Source organism: Jaculus jaculus, chromosome X (genome assembly GCF_020740685.1).
Source record: "Jaculus jaculus isolate mJacJac1 chromosome X, mJacJac1.mat.Y.cur, whole genome shotgun sequence".
Classification (NCBI taxonomy): Eukaryota; Metazoa; Chordata; class Mammalia; order Rodentia; family Dipodidae; genus Jaculus; species Jaculus jaculus.
Window position 1 is genome coordinate 139,326,031 of NC_059125.1, and position 12,894 is coordinate 139,338,924.

The 12,894-nt window shown below is 37.5% G+C and overlaps 1 long non-coding RNA gene across 4 annotated transcripts in view; it reads left to right on the forward strand.

Annotated features, from left to right (window-relative positions):
• Positions 1-12,894, forward strand: part of LOC123456723 — a 68,019-nt gene that overhangs the window by 25,479 nt on the left and 29,646 nt on the right. For 3 of the 4 annotated variants that reach the window (XR_006634638.1, XR_006634639.1, XR_006634637.1), the window contains one exon: positions 5,969-6,040. The exons of the other annotated variant lie outside the window; for it this stretch is intronic. This is a non-coding gene — a long non-coding RNA (uncharacterized LOC123456723). The remainder of the gene's footprint in view (positions 1-5,968; positions 6,041-12,894) is intronic. 4 annotated transcript variants of the gene reach the window in all.

A 12,894-nucleotide genomic window follows, 5' to 3' on the forward strand; every position in this document is an offset into this window, starting at 1 on the left:
AAACAATTGAATCTATGAGGTTTCATTGTGTAATGGTTAGCATCCTGGACTCTGAAATAGCTGAATCCAGCATGCTTCAGATTTGAAATTTTTTGGATTTTGGAATGTCTATATAGACATTACTGTTGAGCATTAAAAAGCTTAAAATTTTACAGATTTCTCATTAGGGATGCTAACTCCCATTACTCCTAGAATTTCAAAGAACCCTTAAATACTGGCTATATAGTGTAATGATATTTTAAATTTGTAATTCTCCATTAATGGTGTCTCATGCCTCTGGCTTCACAGTTTCAGGGCTGAGGAATTCTGTGCTTCCTGAGGTAGCCTGTTTGGTCTCTGGCCATCTTTATTAGATAAATAGTTTATTCTTATATTGGATTTAAATCTATCTCCCTGAGTTAATATTTTGAACATCTAATTGATTTGGAGACCTATTTAACCTTGTTTCCTCCTCACATCAGTCCAAGCAGGCAGGGTACTTGATTTCTGGTGTAGTCTGACCACTTGTACCTTAGCTGAGAAGCATTCTCTACGTCAGCTATATGACACCTGTGGTCAGGCTGCATTATTGACTCACTCAGAATTTCCGGACAGTCTAAATTCCAGAACTTGGGATGTGGATGCAGGAGGATCAGACATTCAAGGTCTCCTTCTGGTATAGGTTGAAAGGTGCATTCCTTAAGAACTATAGGCACAGTCAGACCTTTGACAAAAAGTATTTCATTGACTGAGAATGAGGTTGTAATTACGTGGAAAGGAACAAAGTGGAAAGTAGAAAGTTATCTGCTGTGTTAGTTCTTTTACATAATGTCTTACTTTGTTAGATTTTCTTTTTAAAGTTTGTTTATTTGTTTATTTATTTATTTATTTATTTTTGAGAGAGAGAGAGAGAGAGAGAGAATGAATGCACCAGGGCCTCTAGCCACTGTGAATTAACTCCAGATGCATATGTCACCATGTGCATTTGGCTTATGTGGGTTCTAAGGAGTCAAACCTGGGTCCTTAGTCTTCATAGGCAAGGTTCTTAACCGCTAAGCCATCTCTCCAGCTTTTATTTTTTTATTTTAAAAATATTTTCATTTATTTATTTGCAAATTAAGAGATACAGAGAGAAGAGAGAGAGGGACAAACAGAACGGACATGTCAGGGCCTTTATTCACTATAAACAAACTCCCAATGCATCTAGCTATACATGAGTACTGGGGAATCAACCCCAGGTCATTAAGTTTTGCAGGCAGGCACCTTAACTCCTGAGCAATCCTTCCAGCCTCTGTGTTCATTTTGTTGAGAACTTTAGTGTCATTTTGTACTGCATAACCCTAGTCTAGTCACTTATCTTTTCATGAGGTAACCAGAAATATGTGGAAAACAAATAGGACTTAAGAGCTGTGTTAATCATATCCATTGCTCACACTGAAGTGAGAATAAAAATGAAATTTCCTTTCACTCTTCATGACCAACAGTGTTGTGAATGAACAGCAAAAACTGGAAATACAAGAAAAGAACATATTATTGGTAACAAATATAGCATTTTGGTTTTTAATTTTTCTAGATTTTTAATTTTGAAAAGTCCAGAGGTAGAAATTGTATATATTTATTGGACATGATGTGAGTGCTGATATATGTTTACATTGTGGAATGATTAAATAAAACTCACTAGAAAATGGATCCCCTTCCAGGCTTGTCTTTTTGGGGGGTGAAAACATTTTAAATCAGTGCTTGGTAATTTTGAAATATACAGTTTTATAAGTAGCTGTGGCTTCCATGTAAGATCACTAAACTTATTCATCCTGTTTAACTGAAACTGCATCCTTTGCTCAACATCTCCACTATTCTCCCTTTCGTCCATAGTATAAGTAGCAAGATTCCTAAGCTCACAGGCTAAAAACTGTTAAGTGTAATGTCTCTGATAACTAAATAATAATCCATTGTAGAATGTGAATATGTGAATTGCAAGGTTCAGTTTTCTTCTCCTTGAATAACAACATACTCAGTGTGAAATTACTTTTTGAGACCATCACATTCCTGGTGGATTTATACAATCAGCCTTCACTGTGATGGCAACTCATTTAGAATTGTGTAATTATCAGTCTGTAAGGGTCAAACTAGATCTCACGACAAGAATAATGTCTGAAAGTGGAGAAAGTAGCAGAGATTGTTTGGGATTGAGGAAGTTCGGCTGCAAGAGTATACAGTGGTTGGGAGCAGCTGGCGATGTTTACTGCATGTGCTCTCTGCCTTGCTCTTGGGACTGGCACTTCCAACTCCCCACCACACAACTGTGCTTGTCCCTGTACATACTTGCCTCACTTGTATGCCAGTTCCAAGTATGGTTCCTTCCTTTTACCCTATCTTTATTCTGTATTATATGGAATGTAAATATCTAATACACAGCTGAATTCCTCTTTAAAATGAAAGATAAACACATTTCCCATGCATTATCAAGATCTTCCACAATAAATGTGTAGGAGATTTCTCAGTATGAAAAACAAGAAATGTAAGCTGGGTGTGGAGGTGCATGCCTTTAATTCCAGCACTCAGGAGGCAGAGCTAGTAGGATAGCCATGAGTTTGAGGCCACCCTGAGAATACATAGTGAGTGCCAGGTCAGCCTGGGCCAGAGTGAGACCCTACCTCAAAAAAACAAATAATAATAATAAGAAGAAACATAATGAAACTATTTAATTAATGGTTAAGATGAACTGAATTTTCTTTTATCTCCATAATTTGGAATCCTTAGACTAATGAAGCCTCATAGTAATCAATCCTGGCCTTTCTTTTCATGCAAAGTAGCACAGTTCTTGTGAGCATGGGAAGTCAGGTATATTGGCTTGGGTGTTTGCTCCTTCTTGATTGGCTGTTGTACAAGATGTCTATTCCTAGCCACTTTCACTAAGAGTTTCCTTCTTTTTTTAAAGGGCAGAATTGTTCACTTGCAACAGAATTGTTCTGGCTCAGCCCTTAGTGCCTTGGCCTGTAAGGTTACACCCATTACTGCTGTGGACTCTGCTATCCTCTCTGCGCAGTGATCTGGTTGAGAGAACAGAGTGTGCCATACATGACTGTGGCCTATGCAGTGACCAGGAATTGTTGTGAGGTACTTGCTCAGATAGTATATTTCAATTAGCTATGGCTAAAAGAATACAAATTATTTTATTATAATTACTTTTTTTTTTTTTACAAAGATTATAGTCTTAAAACCTGTCTCTCCTGGTTCCACTTTCCCTGAGGGCTCTCCTCAGTGGAGTTATTGATGTTCACTCTTGGGTAATTAAGGCCTCAGTCAATCTCCTTCGGGAAGGAGGGTTGTGCCTCACAATATAATACAAAACATTTTGACAGTGAGAATTGGTTTAAAAATTTCTTTAAAATTGTTTATGAGAGAGAGAGAGAGAGACAAAGCACGAGGGGGCAAGAGGACAACTTTTGGGTGGATTCTCGCCTGTCCAGCTCATGTGAGCCTGAGTTTCTCCCTATGGATTCTCTACCTGCTGTTCTTTCCTGCACTCATCACCAGGTTCTAAGAAGTGCTCCTGGTTCTGCCTCCCATCTTGCCCTCAGTGTCAGTGTGCTGGGATTGCAGAAGCCCTCCACATCTTCTGGCTTTGTACATGGGGTCTGACAACTTGAGTCAAACTTGAATACTTTAGCTTGAGCAGTGAGAGCTTTATCCACTGAACCATCTTCCTAGCCCCCTACATTCTGGATAACATGGAGGTAGGAAACTTTTGTGATATATTTATTTTCCCCAGCTTGTAACTAAACAAAGTGGCCAAATTTGTGAAATAGCAAATAATACAGGAAGAGTCATCACAGCTGGCAAAGCAATATAGGTTGATTTGAAAGCATATAGGTTTCAGGTAATGAGTGTGATAACGATTCCATCATGGGAGACTTGAGGACCCAGAATAGAAAAGCAATTTGTTTCAGTGAATTGGCCAGGCACCAAAGATGAGAAAGGAGGATACAGTGTGCAGCTTGAGCTCAGGGAAGAAGATGCAAGTTCTACAAATCATAGGAAACATAAAGAAGAAGGAAAGAGACTGATGGAAAGGGAAATAAAAGTAATACCTGCAACTAATTAGAAAGTATTTTAAGCTTGTCAGATGTTAAAACATGTCCTAGGGGTCCATCATTGGATGAATGGATAAAGATAATGTGTCAAATACACAAAATGCAATAGTCTTTCTCCTTAAAAAGGAAGCAAATCCTAGCCAGGCATGGTGGCACATGCCTTTAATCCCAGAACTCAGGAGGCAGGGGTAGGAGGATAGCCATGAGTTCGAGGCCACCCTGAGACTACATAGTGAATTCCAAGTCAGCCTGGGCTACAGTGAGACCCTTCCTCAAAAAAACAAAAAAAGAAAAAAAAAAGAAGCAAATCCTATGACTGTAATAAAACACATGGACCTGGGCTGGAGAGATGGCTTAGCAGTTAAGTGCTTGCCTGTGAAGCCTAAAGACCCTGGTTCAAGGCTTGATTCCCCAGGACCCACGTTAGCCAGATGCACAAGGTGGTGTGCACGTGTCTGGAGTTCGTTTGCAGTGGTTGGAGGCCCTGGCATGCCTATTCTCTCTCTCTCTCTCTCTCTCTCTCTCTCTCTCTCTCTCTCTCTCTCTCTCTGTGCCTCTTCCTCTCTGTCTGTCACTCTCAAATAAATAAAAATGAACAAAAACTTAAAAAAAAATACATGGACCTGGAGAGCATTGCATCAAGAAAAATGCTACCACAGAAACACAAACACTGCATGAGCTTGCACTTACATGTACAGTGTAAGAAAGTTGAACTCATGGCCATGGACATGGCGGTTACCAGATATGGGAAGTTACTGGGTCAAAGGGCACAATTTGACTGGGAATAAGTTCTGGAGATCTGTTGCACAACATCATATGCACAATTAATAACAATGTATTGTATATTTGAAAATTGCTAAGAGGTCATATTTAAGTGTTGTCATCACAAAAAGTATTAATATATGAGCTAATGGGTATATTAGTTAGATTTATTTAGTCATTTCACAGTGCATACATATTTCAAAATATCTTGTGATACAGGATAAATGTATATGGTATTTTCATCAATTCTAAAAATAATTTCAAATTGACTTGCTAGAAGAGTATTTAATCTGGAAGATAACTACTGTGAGTCAACAGTAAGATGTATGTTATGAAAAATTAGTCTGGCTAACCTCACCTGGTTTTCCAGTAGGGAGAATAAATTTTGAAGAGTCTTTCCTGTCTTTTAATGGATAGGAGAATGATATGCTGAGGTCAACTTTCAGAGGAAACAAGATTAGCTTTGTATTTAATGCAGGGTATTATGGGCTTCCTAAAAAGATTAAACTAAAACTTATTACATACAGTCCACTAATGCTTTTTAATGTAGCAGACAATTTTTATGCTTCTCGTGTTTTTCATTGAAACCTGTACTTGTGAATATTATTAAATCTGCTGGGATTAAGGGCTTTTAGCATGCCTTGTTTGTAAAGCTTCATTATTCAGTTCTCAACAGGAACTAAAGAAAGCCCTCTACACATCTACCCCACCCTCCTTATTACAAGGGGGCTTAAGAAGGGCAAAGGGGAGCTAAAATTGCTTTAGGAGAGGAAGTTGGATAAAAGGAGAGAGATGTTTGCAAATGTTTCTTCACCTTTGCACAGCATTCCCTCATCCCTCTTCTTGTGTCCCTTGGTGATGCTTATTTTAGAGACAGGGCATGGAGTAACCTCGAAATCCTTATTGCAGCTGCTGATGTTCATCAGATCTCTCACCTTTCCTTCTGTTATCTATACCTTCATTTCGCAAACAATTCAAGTCATAGTGCTGTAGCAATAAGATGTGAAAGCTTTTAAAATTTTGGCTGAAGCGTATCTTTGAACACTAACATTTTATCATGTCAGTGATTGGTATGTTTCCCTCTACAAGCATCTAAGCAGCTGAAAGGATAAGTTGTTCCTTCTTTATTTCAGTGTCTCTTGGAGAACCTAGCACAGTGACATGCACAGGGGTGCCTAGTCAGTGACTGAATGCACCATGACAGAGTAAGTATGTTTGAAGTGGGTGATATCCATATGTTGATTGTTAGCAGCATTGTGTGGTACAAAAGTGATAGCAATGGAGAAATCAAAACTAAGTGGAACAGAACTGTCTAGAGGTTAATACCAACAAAACATTGAGAGAAATAATTAAAGAAGCAGAAAGGACTCAAACACATTGACCCATAGCATCTCTATAGTATTCATGTTAGAGAAGCACATCTCTTTATTCAAGGTTTTTTTTTAGTGACCCTGCTTTCCTGATCATCAGGCAGGTGGCTATTTGTATTTAAGTGACCTTTACTGACTCTTGTTTCCCCAGAAAACAGATGCTAGACTAAAGAAGCTACATGTCCAACCAGTGGCCTGTAACACCCCAGACATTCTTTTGTTTAATATAAGTCTGTTAATGAGGCATCTTATTGTTCCTACCAGATGTGTGGATTGTTCCAGAAATCAATTACTCCATTCAGCTAGAAACCTCCTGAGTTAATTTGGCCCTTTAACCACTTCATTCTTTGTGTGTTGAAATTGATGGTTTAGGAAGCATCAAATAATCTGTTCAAAACTAACTACAGAAAAAAATACTAATAAGGAAGAAATCAGTTATTTTAGCATAATATGAAAATCTTCTGATAGATTTTAATAGATGACATAAATGCAAATAGCTGGTGATAATTTTTTGTCATATAGACTAGTAGAAGATCAATTCTTTGCCTTACTCATCAAGAGGAAATAATTTTTGCTAATCAAGAACGTGGAAAGTTAGGATAGATGCCATCTTTTCAACTCCAAATCTCTTTCAGAAAAGTGAGAATAATACAGAGGGTGTGTGTGGTAGATGTGTAGAGGGCTTTCTTAGATCCTGTAGAGAACTGAATAATGAACCAGAGTTCTTTGCGTTGTTATTAGTTATCCGTATAGTCTGGAGCAAGTTTTCCATGTTCTTGCCTCAGTTTCCTTGCTAATAGATAAAGGAGTGTGTTAGACTAAATATCTATGAGATCTTGTAGCTTAGAGTGTCTGCAACTCTGTGAAGCATTTTTGTCATCTTTCCTGCATATAGTGCCATTTCCGCGTGGCACTCAACAGGACTATGTAAACCATACACATTTAGGGCATATTCCTAAGAGCATACTGTCCTAGTATTAGGTTGTCTTAGTTTCCAGAGGTGTGTCTTCCAGTATCAAGGATGTGCTGAACATGTTAAAATATCTATAAATTTTAGTCTAGTTCCCACATACGAAAGAAAAGTCAGTATTTGTCTTTAAATCTGGCTAATCTCCCTTAACATAATGATTTCCAGTACAACCAATTTTCTTGAAAATAGCATAGCTTCATTTCTATTTATGACTTAATAAAACTCCATTGTACATACATTTTATTTATTCAGTTTTATGCTGATGTGACCATTTTAGGCTCTTAATTTCATGTGGCCATGCTGGTATATTAAAGAAATTGCACTATTACATTAAGACCAGGGATACATGCAGTCCTAAGTTGGGCAGTTGCTGAATGAATGGGGAATGCAGCACTGAAAGAGCCCTGACCTTGGCCAGTCCTCAAGAGCAAAACAGCCTTCTCATTATCTCTTGATTTTCTTTTCATTTTAAAAATCTTTTAGAAAATATTTTGTTTGCTTATTATCAGAGATAAATAGACATGTACACAGATAGTATGGGAACACCAGGGCCTCTAGCTACTTCAAATGAACTTCAGATGCCTGCATCACTTTGTGCATCTGATCTTATGTGGATTTAAACCCAGCTTGTCAGGCTTTGCAAACAAGTATATTTAATCAGTGAGCCATCTCTCCATCCCTTCTTTACTTTTTAAAAATATTTTATTTTATTTATTTGCAAGGAAATAGGTGATAGATGATGATAGATGATAGACAGACAGATAGATAGATAGACAGGTAGGTAGATAGATGATAGATAGATAGATAGATAGATAGATAGATAGATAGATAGATAGATAGATAGATGATAGGGAGCATGTCAAAACCTCTTGTTACTGCAAATGAACTCCAGATACATGTACCACTTTGTACATCTGGCTTACATGGGTACTGGGGAATCAAACCCAGGTCAACAGGCTTTGCAAGCAAGTACCTTTATCCACTGAACCATCTCCCCAGGCCATCTTGATTTTCTTAATGTCAACCAGACAGTGGACAATAAGGTAATTGCATGTTAAATAATGTGGCTTGTTTGAGTACCTAAAGATCAGCTTGCTGCATTGGATCTGCCTTCCCAGGGAGATGCTTGGCATTACTTTCTCTACTTTCAGAAAGGAAAATGTGGCTCAAGTAGTGTTGTAATCTTGTTGATTAAGAAAATTATTTTTTACCAGAATTCTTGTTGTTCCTTTTTTTTTTTTTTTGTCTTAGTTGAGTAATATTCTTGGACTCCCAATAGAAACTAAGGAATTGGGCTGGAGAGATGGCTTAGCAGTTAAGCGCTTGCCTATGAAGCCTAAGGACCCCGGTTCAAGGCTCGATTCCCCAAGACCCACATTAGCCAGATGCACAGGGGTCACATGTGTCTGGAGTTTGTTTGCAGTGGCTGGAGGCCCTGAAGTGCTCATTCTCTCTCTCTCTCTTTACCTCACTCTTTCTCTCTTTGCCTGTCACTCTCAAATAAATAAATAAAAATTAACAAAATAATTAACAAAAAAGAAACCAAGGAGTTGAACATAGAAAATGCAATTTGGTTAGAATTGGACTGACATCTGAAATAGACCAAGCAACCATCAGTTTCATGTTTTTTTTTCACTTTTTTTTGCAAATTAAACTATATTTTTATTAACTTGGTAAATATTTTTCTTTTTTATTAATTAGTTTTTCACATTTTTTGGCTCACATTCATGTTCATGGGACCTCCCTTTCTGAGGAATGCCACCCTTGTGTCATTTGCATAAGATTGGACCCTTCCCCTAGGCCTGGGGTAATGAGGAGACTGCTTCTCTTCTGTTCTTATAGTGCTTTTGGTTGTCTTTGAGCTGTGACTACCTGGCCAACTTCTGGTGATGACTAAGGTTGGTAAAGAATTTGGAGCTCATTTTACAAAATAACAAAAAAATTCTGGGCTTTAAGTCAAACTTTACTGAACTATATCATGGTATTCCAGTAAGTCACACAACTCTAGGTCCTTGAAAAAGAGGTGCAGAGTTACTGTTCTGAGGAATGGCTAAATTTGGTGTCACCAACTGGGGAGCTAAAACCTCCTTAAAGCAATGGAGAGTTAGCTAAAAGTTCCAGGAAATGACATGATGTGTCCACAGTGCCATGGCACTCATCCTCTGCCCACAATCTTTGACTAAATACTAATTTCTGAGTCACAGATTAGGCTAAGGGTGCCTTTGTTGTCTCAATTATTTTTTGAGTGACTTTCATTTTCTAGCTGTGTGCAGATGGGCAATTCACTTCTTTAAACTCCACTGGCAAAATAGGAATCATAATAGTGACTACTACATGTAAGTGTTGTGAGGATTTCATGAATTACATGAAGTGTGCCTAGAACAGTAGTTGAGGAAAAGTTTGAAAAATGAATTGCTGAATAAATTCATTAATTTTGGTGTGACAAGTACATAATTACCAAGGTATGAATCTGAAAGTATCAAGTTTAGAAAAGGAACTAAGCACAAAACTAAGTTTCTGTATCAAATAATTAGATGTAGTCTTATTTTTACTTCTCTGATATTGTCACAAGTAAATGCTAAACATAGATATAGAATAGGAGACAACATCTTATGCCAATTGCCTCTGTGTCATACACTAGTCATGGTACACATGTGATCCTGAAGAGACATTTTAGAGGGTCAGATTGCACTCAAATATGAAAAATCATCAACATACAAAGTATGTGGAATTTATAAATAATATGAATTATACTAAAGAAATTGCTGTCAAAATGGACATACATGTTCAATTGGTAATTAATTATATGTTATTGATACATATACACATGAATGCATGAAAGAAACATAATTTCCTGGATGTCTTATGTCACCTCTCTTGCCAACTAGAATAAATGGAGATTGAGAGGCCCACCTTTTCTTTTAAGACTACTGTAAGAAGCAATTCATATTAACTCAGCAAAGAAACATTACAGGAACCATGATTTAATTATTGTTTTCTATAATATAAAGTTATAAATGACATTACCATGCTTTGTTACTCAGGACAGATTTTCTGAACATCATTATCATACAACTGTCACAACTGTCATGACATTTCAATGAAACTTTGGACAGAAGAAAGTTAGAAAACTCGTGTATTTAGGGATAGTTGTAGCTATGGTAAATAAAAGTGACATGCTTTGAAGTTAGGTCAAGTGTAGAGTGATTCACCCCTGGCATGACTCAATGGAATGCCAATTAGAAAGCAAGATCAACTCCACAGCTTCTAATCCAATGAATCATTTTCTTTAGGCATCTCTATCACAGGAGTTCCATGGAGGTAGTGGTCAGGGAAGAATAGGACATCTCACACATGTGGGGACAAAGCAGAAAGGAACACAGGTGCAAGAAGAGTCTGGCTACACAGCTGGTCCAGCAGGTGCTAGGATGAGCTGGGTCACTAAGTCAGTTGGGGATTTCCCCTAACCTATGTGCCTGGCTAACATTAAAAAAAGTCATTGAAAATGTCATTGGTTTATTTTCAATTGAGTTAACAGCTTTTCAAGTCAACGTGGAATTTTATAGCAATTAACTCTAATTACAAACCTTACAAACATTTTTAAGGCTAATTGCATGCCTAATTATTGTTCCTTCACTTTCATTTAATCTAAAAGAATTTAATGGTGCTATTTTGACAAGTGTTTATAAAACTGATAGCAAATGTTCTACTACTTAAATATTTCATACTCTCCCAGGATTTTTTCCAATCTGCAAATGTCTGATGTACATGCCAGTTGCACACTCAGTGTCACAACTATAATTATTTAGAAGGGACCATCACATTGCCAAGGAAAAGTGTTTCTGACAATGTAATGACAGGGCCAATTAACCACTGAGAAGAAGAGAAAAACTGAGTCCATATCTTCTCATAGTGATTGGGGGCTTGGAGGCAGGCCACCAAGCAAGCTGTTGATCTAACAGAACCTACTCTATTGGGGTTTTCATGATTGCTTTTCTGCCATCAGGCTATCAAGGCTGTGTGTTTAGGGAGAAGACAACTACCTAAAGACTAATTTGTTTAATTTAACAAGTTTAAATTATAAACTGATGTGAAATATGTGATGATAGTAACAGTGAAGTAAACAAGTGTCATAAATATGCCAATTGGACGTAGATGTAGAGAACAAATCTCTGCAATTCAATTAACCAGCACAGATAATATCTCTAATGCAATTTGTGGTGGTGAAAGATAAGGTCAAGTCATATACTTAAGAAATTTCAACAAATGAGATATTTGTGAGGAACGTTTAATAGAATAGGGAGAAAGAACATAGAGGACATAGAATAGGGCAGGTTCGAGTTGTAGTTCAGATTCTGATTTGCTGTGCAGCCTGTTTGCATGCTTTCTCAGAAGGATAAATTGGACATGTAATAGATATTCAGAAGTGTCCTCTTTTTCCTCTGAAAATGTGAGTTATTCTATAAAGTACCCAGTTCTGAAGATTGCTTCTTTAGGGAAAATTTTATCTTTATTTATTTAACTTACCAGTTGATGACATAGGAACTGACCCGTGCATAATTTTTAGAGCCATATAATTTCCATGGTCTTTAAAAACCTTCCTACCATTCTGTTATGACATAAGCATCTCAATGTAATCCTCTTCTTCAGTAACCAGGCTCTATGATAATGAGATAGCTATCTTTCAGTATTGAAACATCACAGGAGAAGAATGAAATGTTTGGGATATGGTTTCTCTGGCAAATGAACACATGCAGTGATTGTATGAAACTAATGTATTGTATGAAAATATTTTTTTTCTTTAGAAAAAGTTTTCCGTATTCCTGTCCTATTCTGTTAGAAAGAATTGATGCTTGTCTATGGTGATAAAACAGAATAATGAACTGCCTCTCATGTTACAGTGATGGTTGCTTGTCTGTGGAGGAGGGAGTGGGAGACCCTGGAGACCACAACCCTTCCATTACACGGAGCTTCCTCTTAAGCCCATCATAAAGGAGCTACATTCTTTGTGATGATTCTTTTATTTAGAAAATAATTATTGAGCCAGGAATTCTGTCACCTACCTAAACCATAATTTCCAACAACTTTCTGGTGCTAAGTGTCTGGAAAGGAAACTAAGACCTATCTACTAGCACAACAAAAAGTCATAAGGAGGAGCACATTGCTGTTGGCTTTCAGAGAAGGGAGGGATTTCTTCTGGTTGGAGGCATTTAAGAAGACTTCACTTGTCCATCCATCAATCCACCCATTCAATAAGCCTATGAAGAAATGATTATTTCAGGTTGGGAATATGGAAACAAAACACCATGTGCCCTCAAAAAGTTCATCTTCTCGGTGAAGGCAAAGACCCAGCTACTACTCTTACCCTGGGATTAGGCTAAATGCTATAGATAACTGAGGTAAGTTTTGAGGGGCCTTGAAGTTACTGTTTTGGGGAAACCAAGAAAGGAGACATGGTTGAAGCAGAGGTTGGTGAGCCTTCCTTTAGTGAATTTATAGTCTAGTGACTGTGAACATCATATCGGTAATGAACTCCATAGAAGGTATAATACTAAGTGCCCCAAGTGAAATTCATGCAAAAGTCTGAGTGAAGAATTCAGGAGCAAGTGGAGCCCAGCTGTGGGATATGGTAATGATTTACTAGTGGTAATTCTGGAGATGTGCTTTACAGAATGGGTAGAATATCAGCAGGAAAGAAGACAAGGGAAAGAGTAAAGCA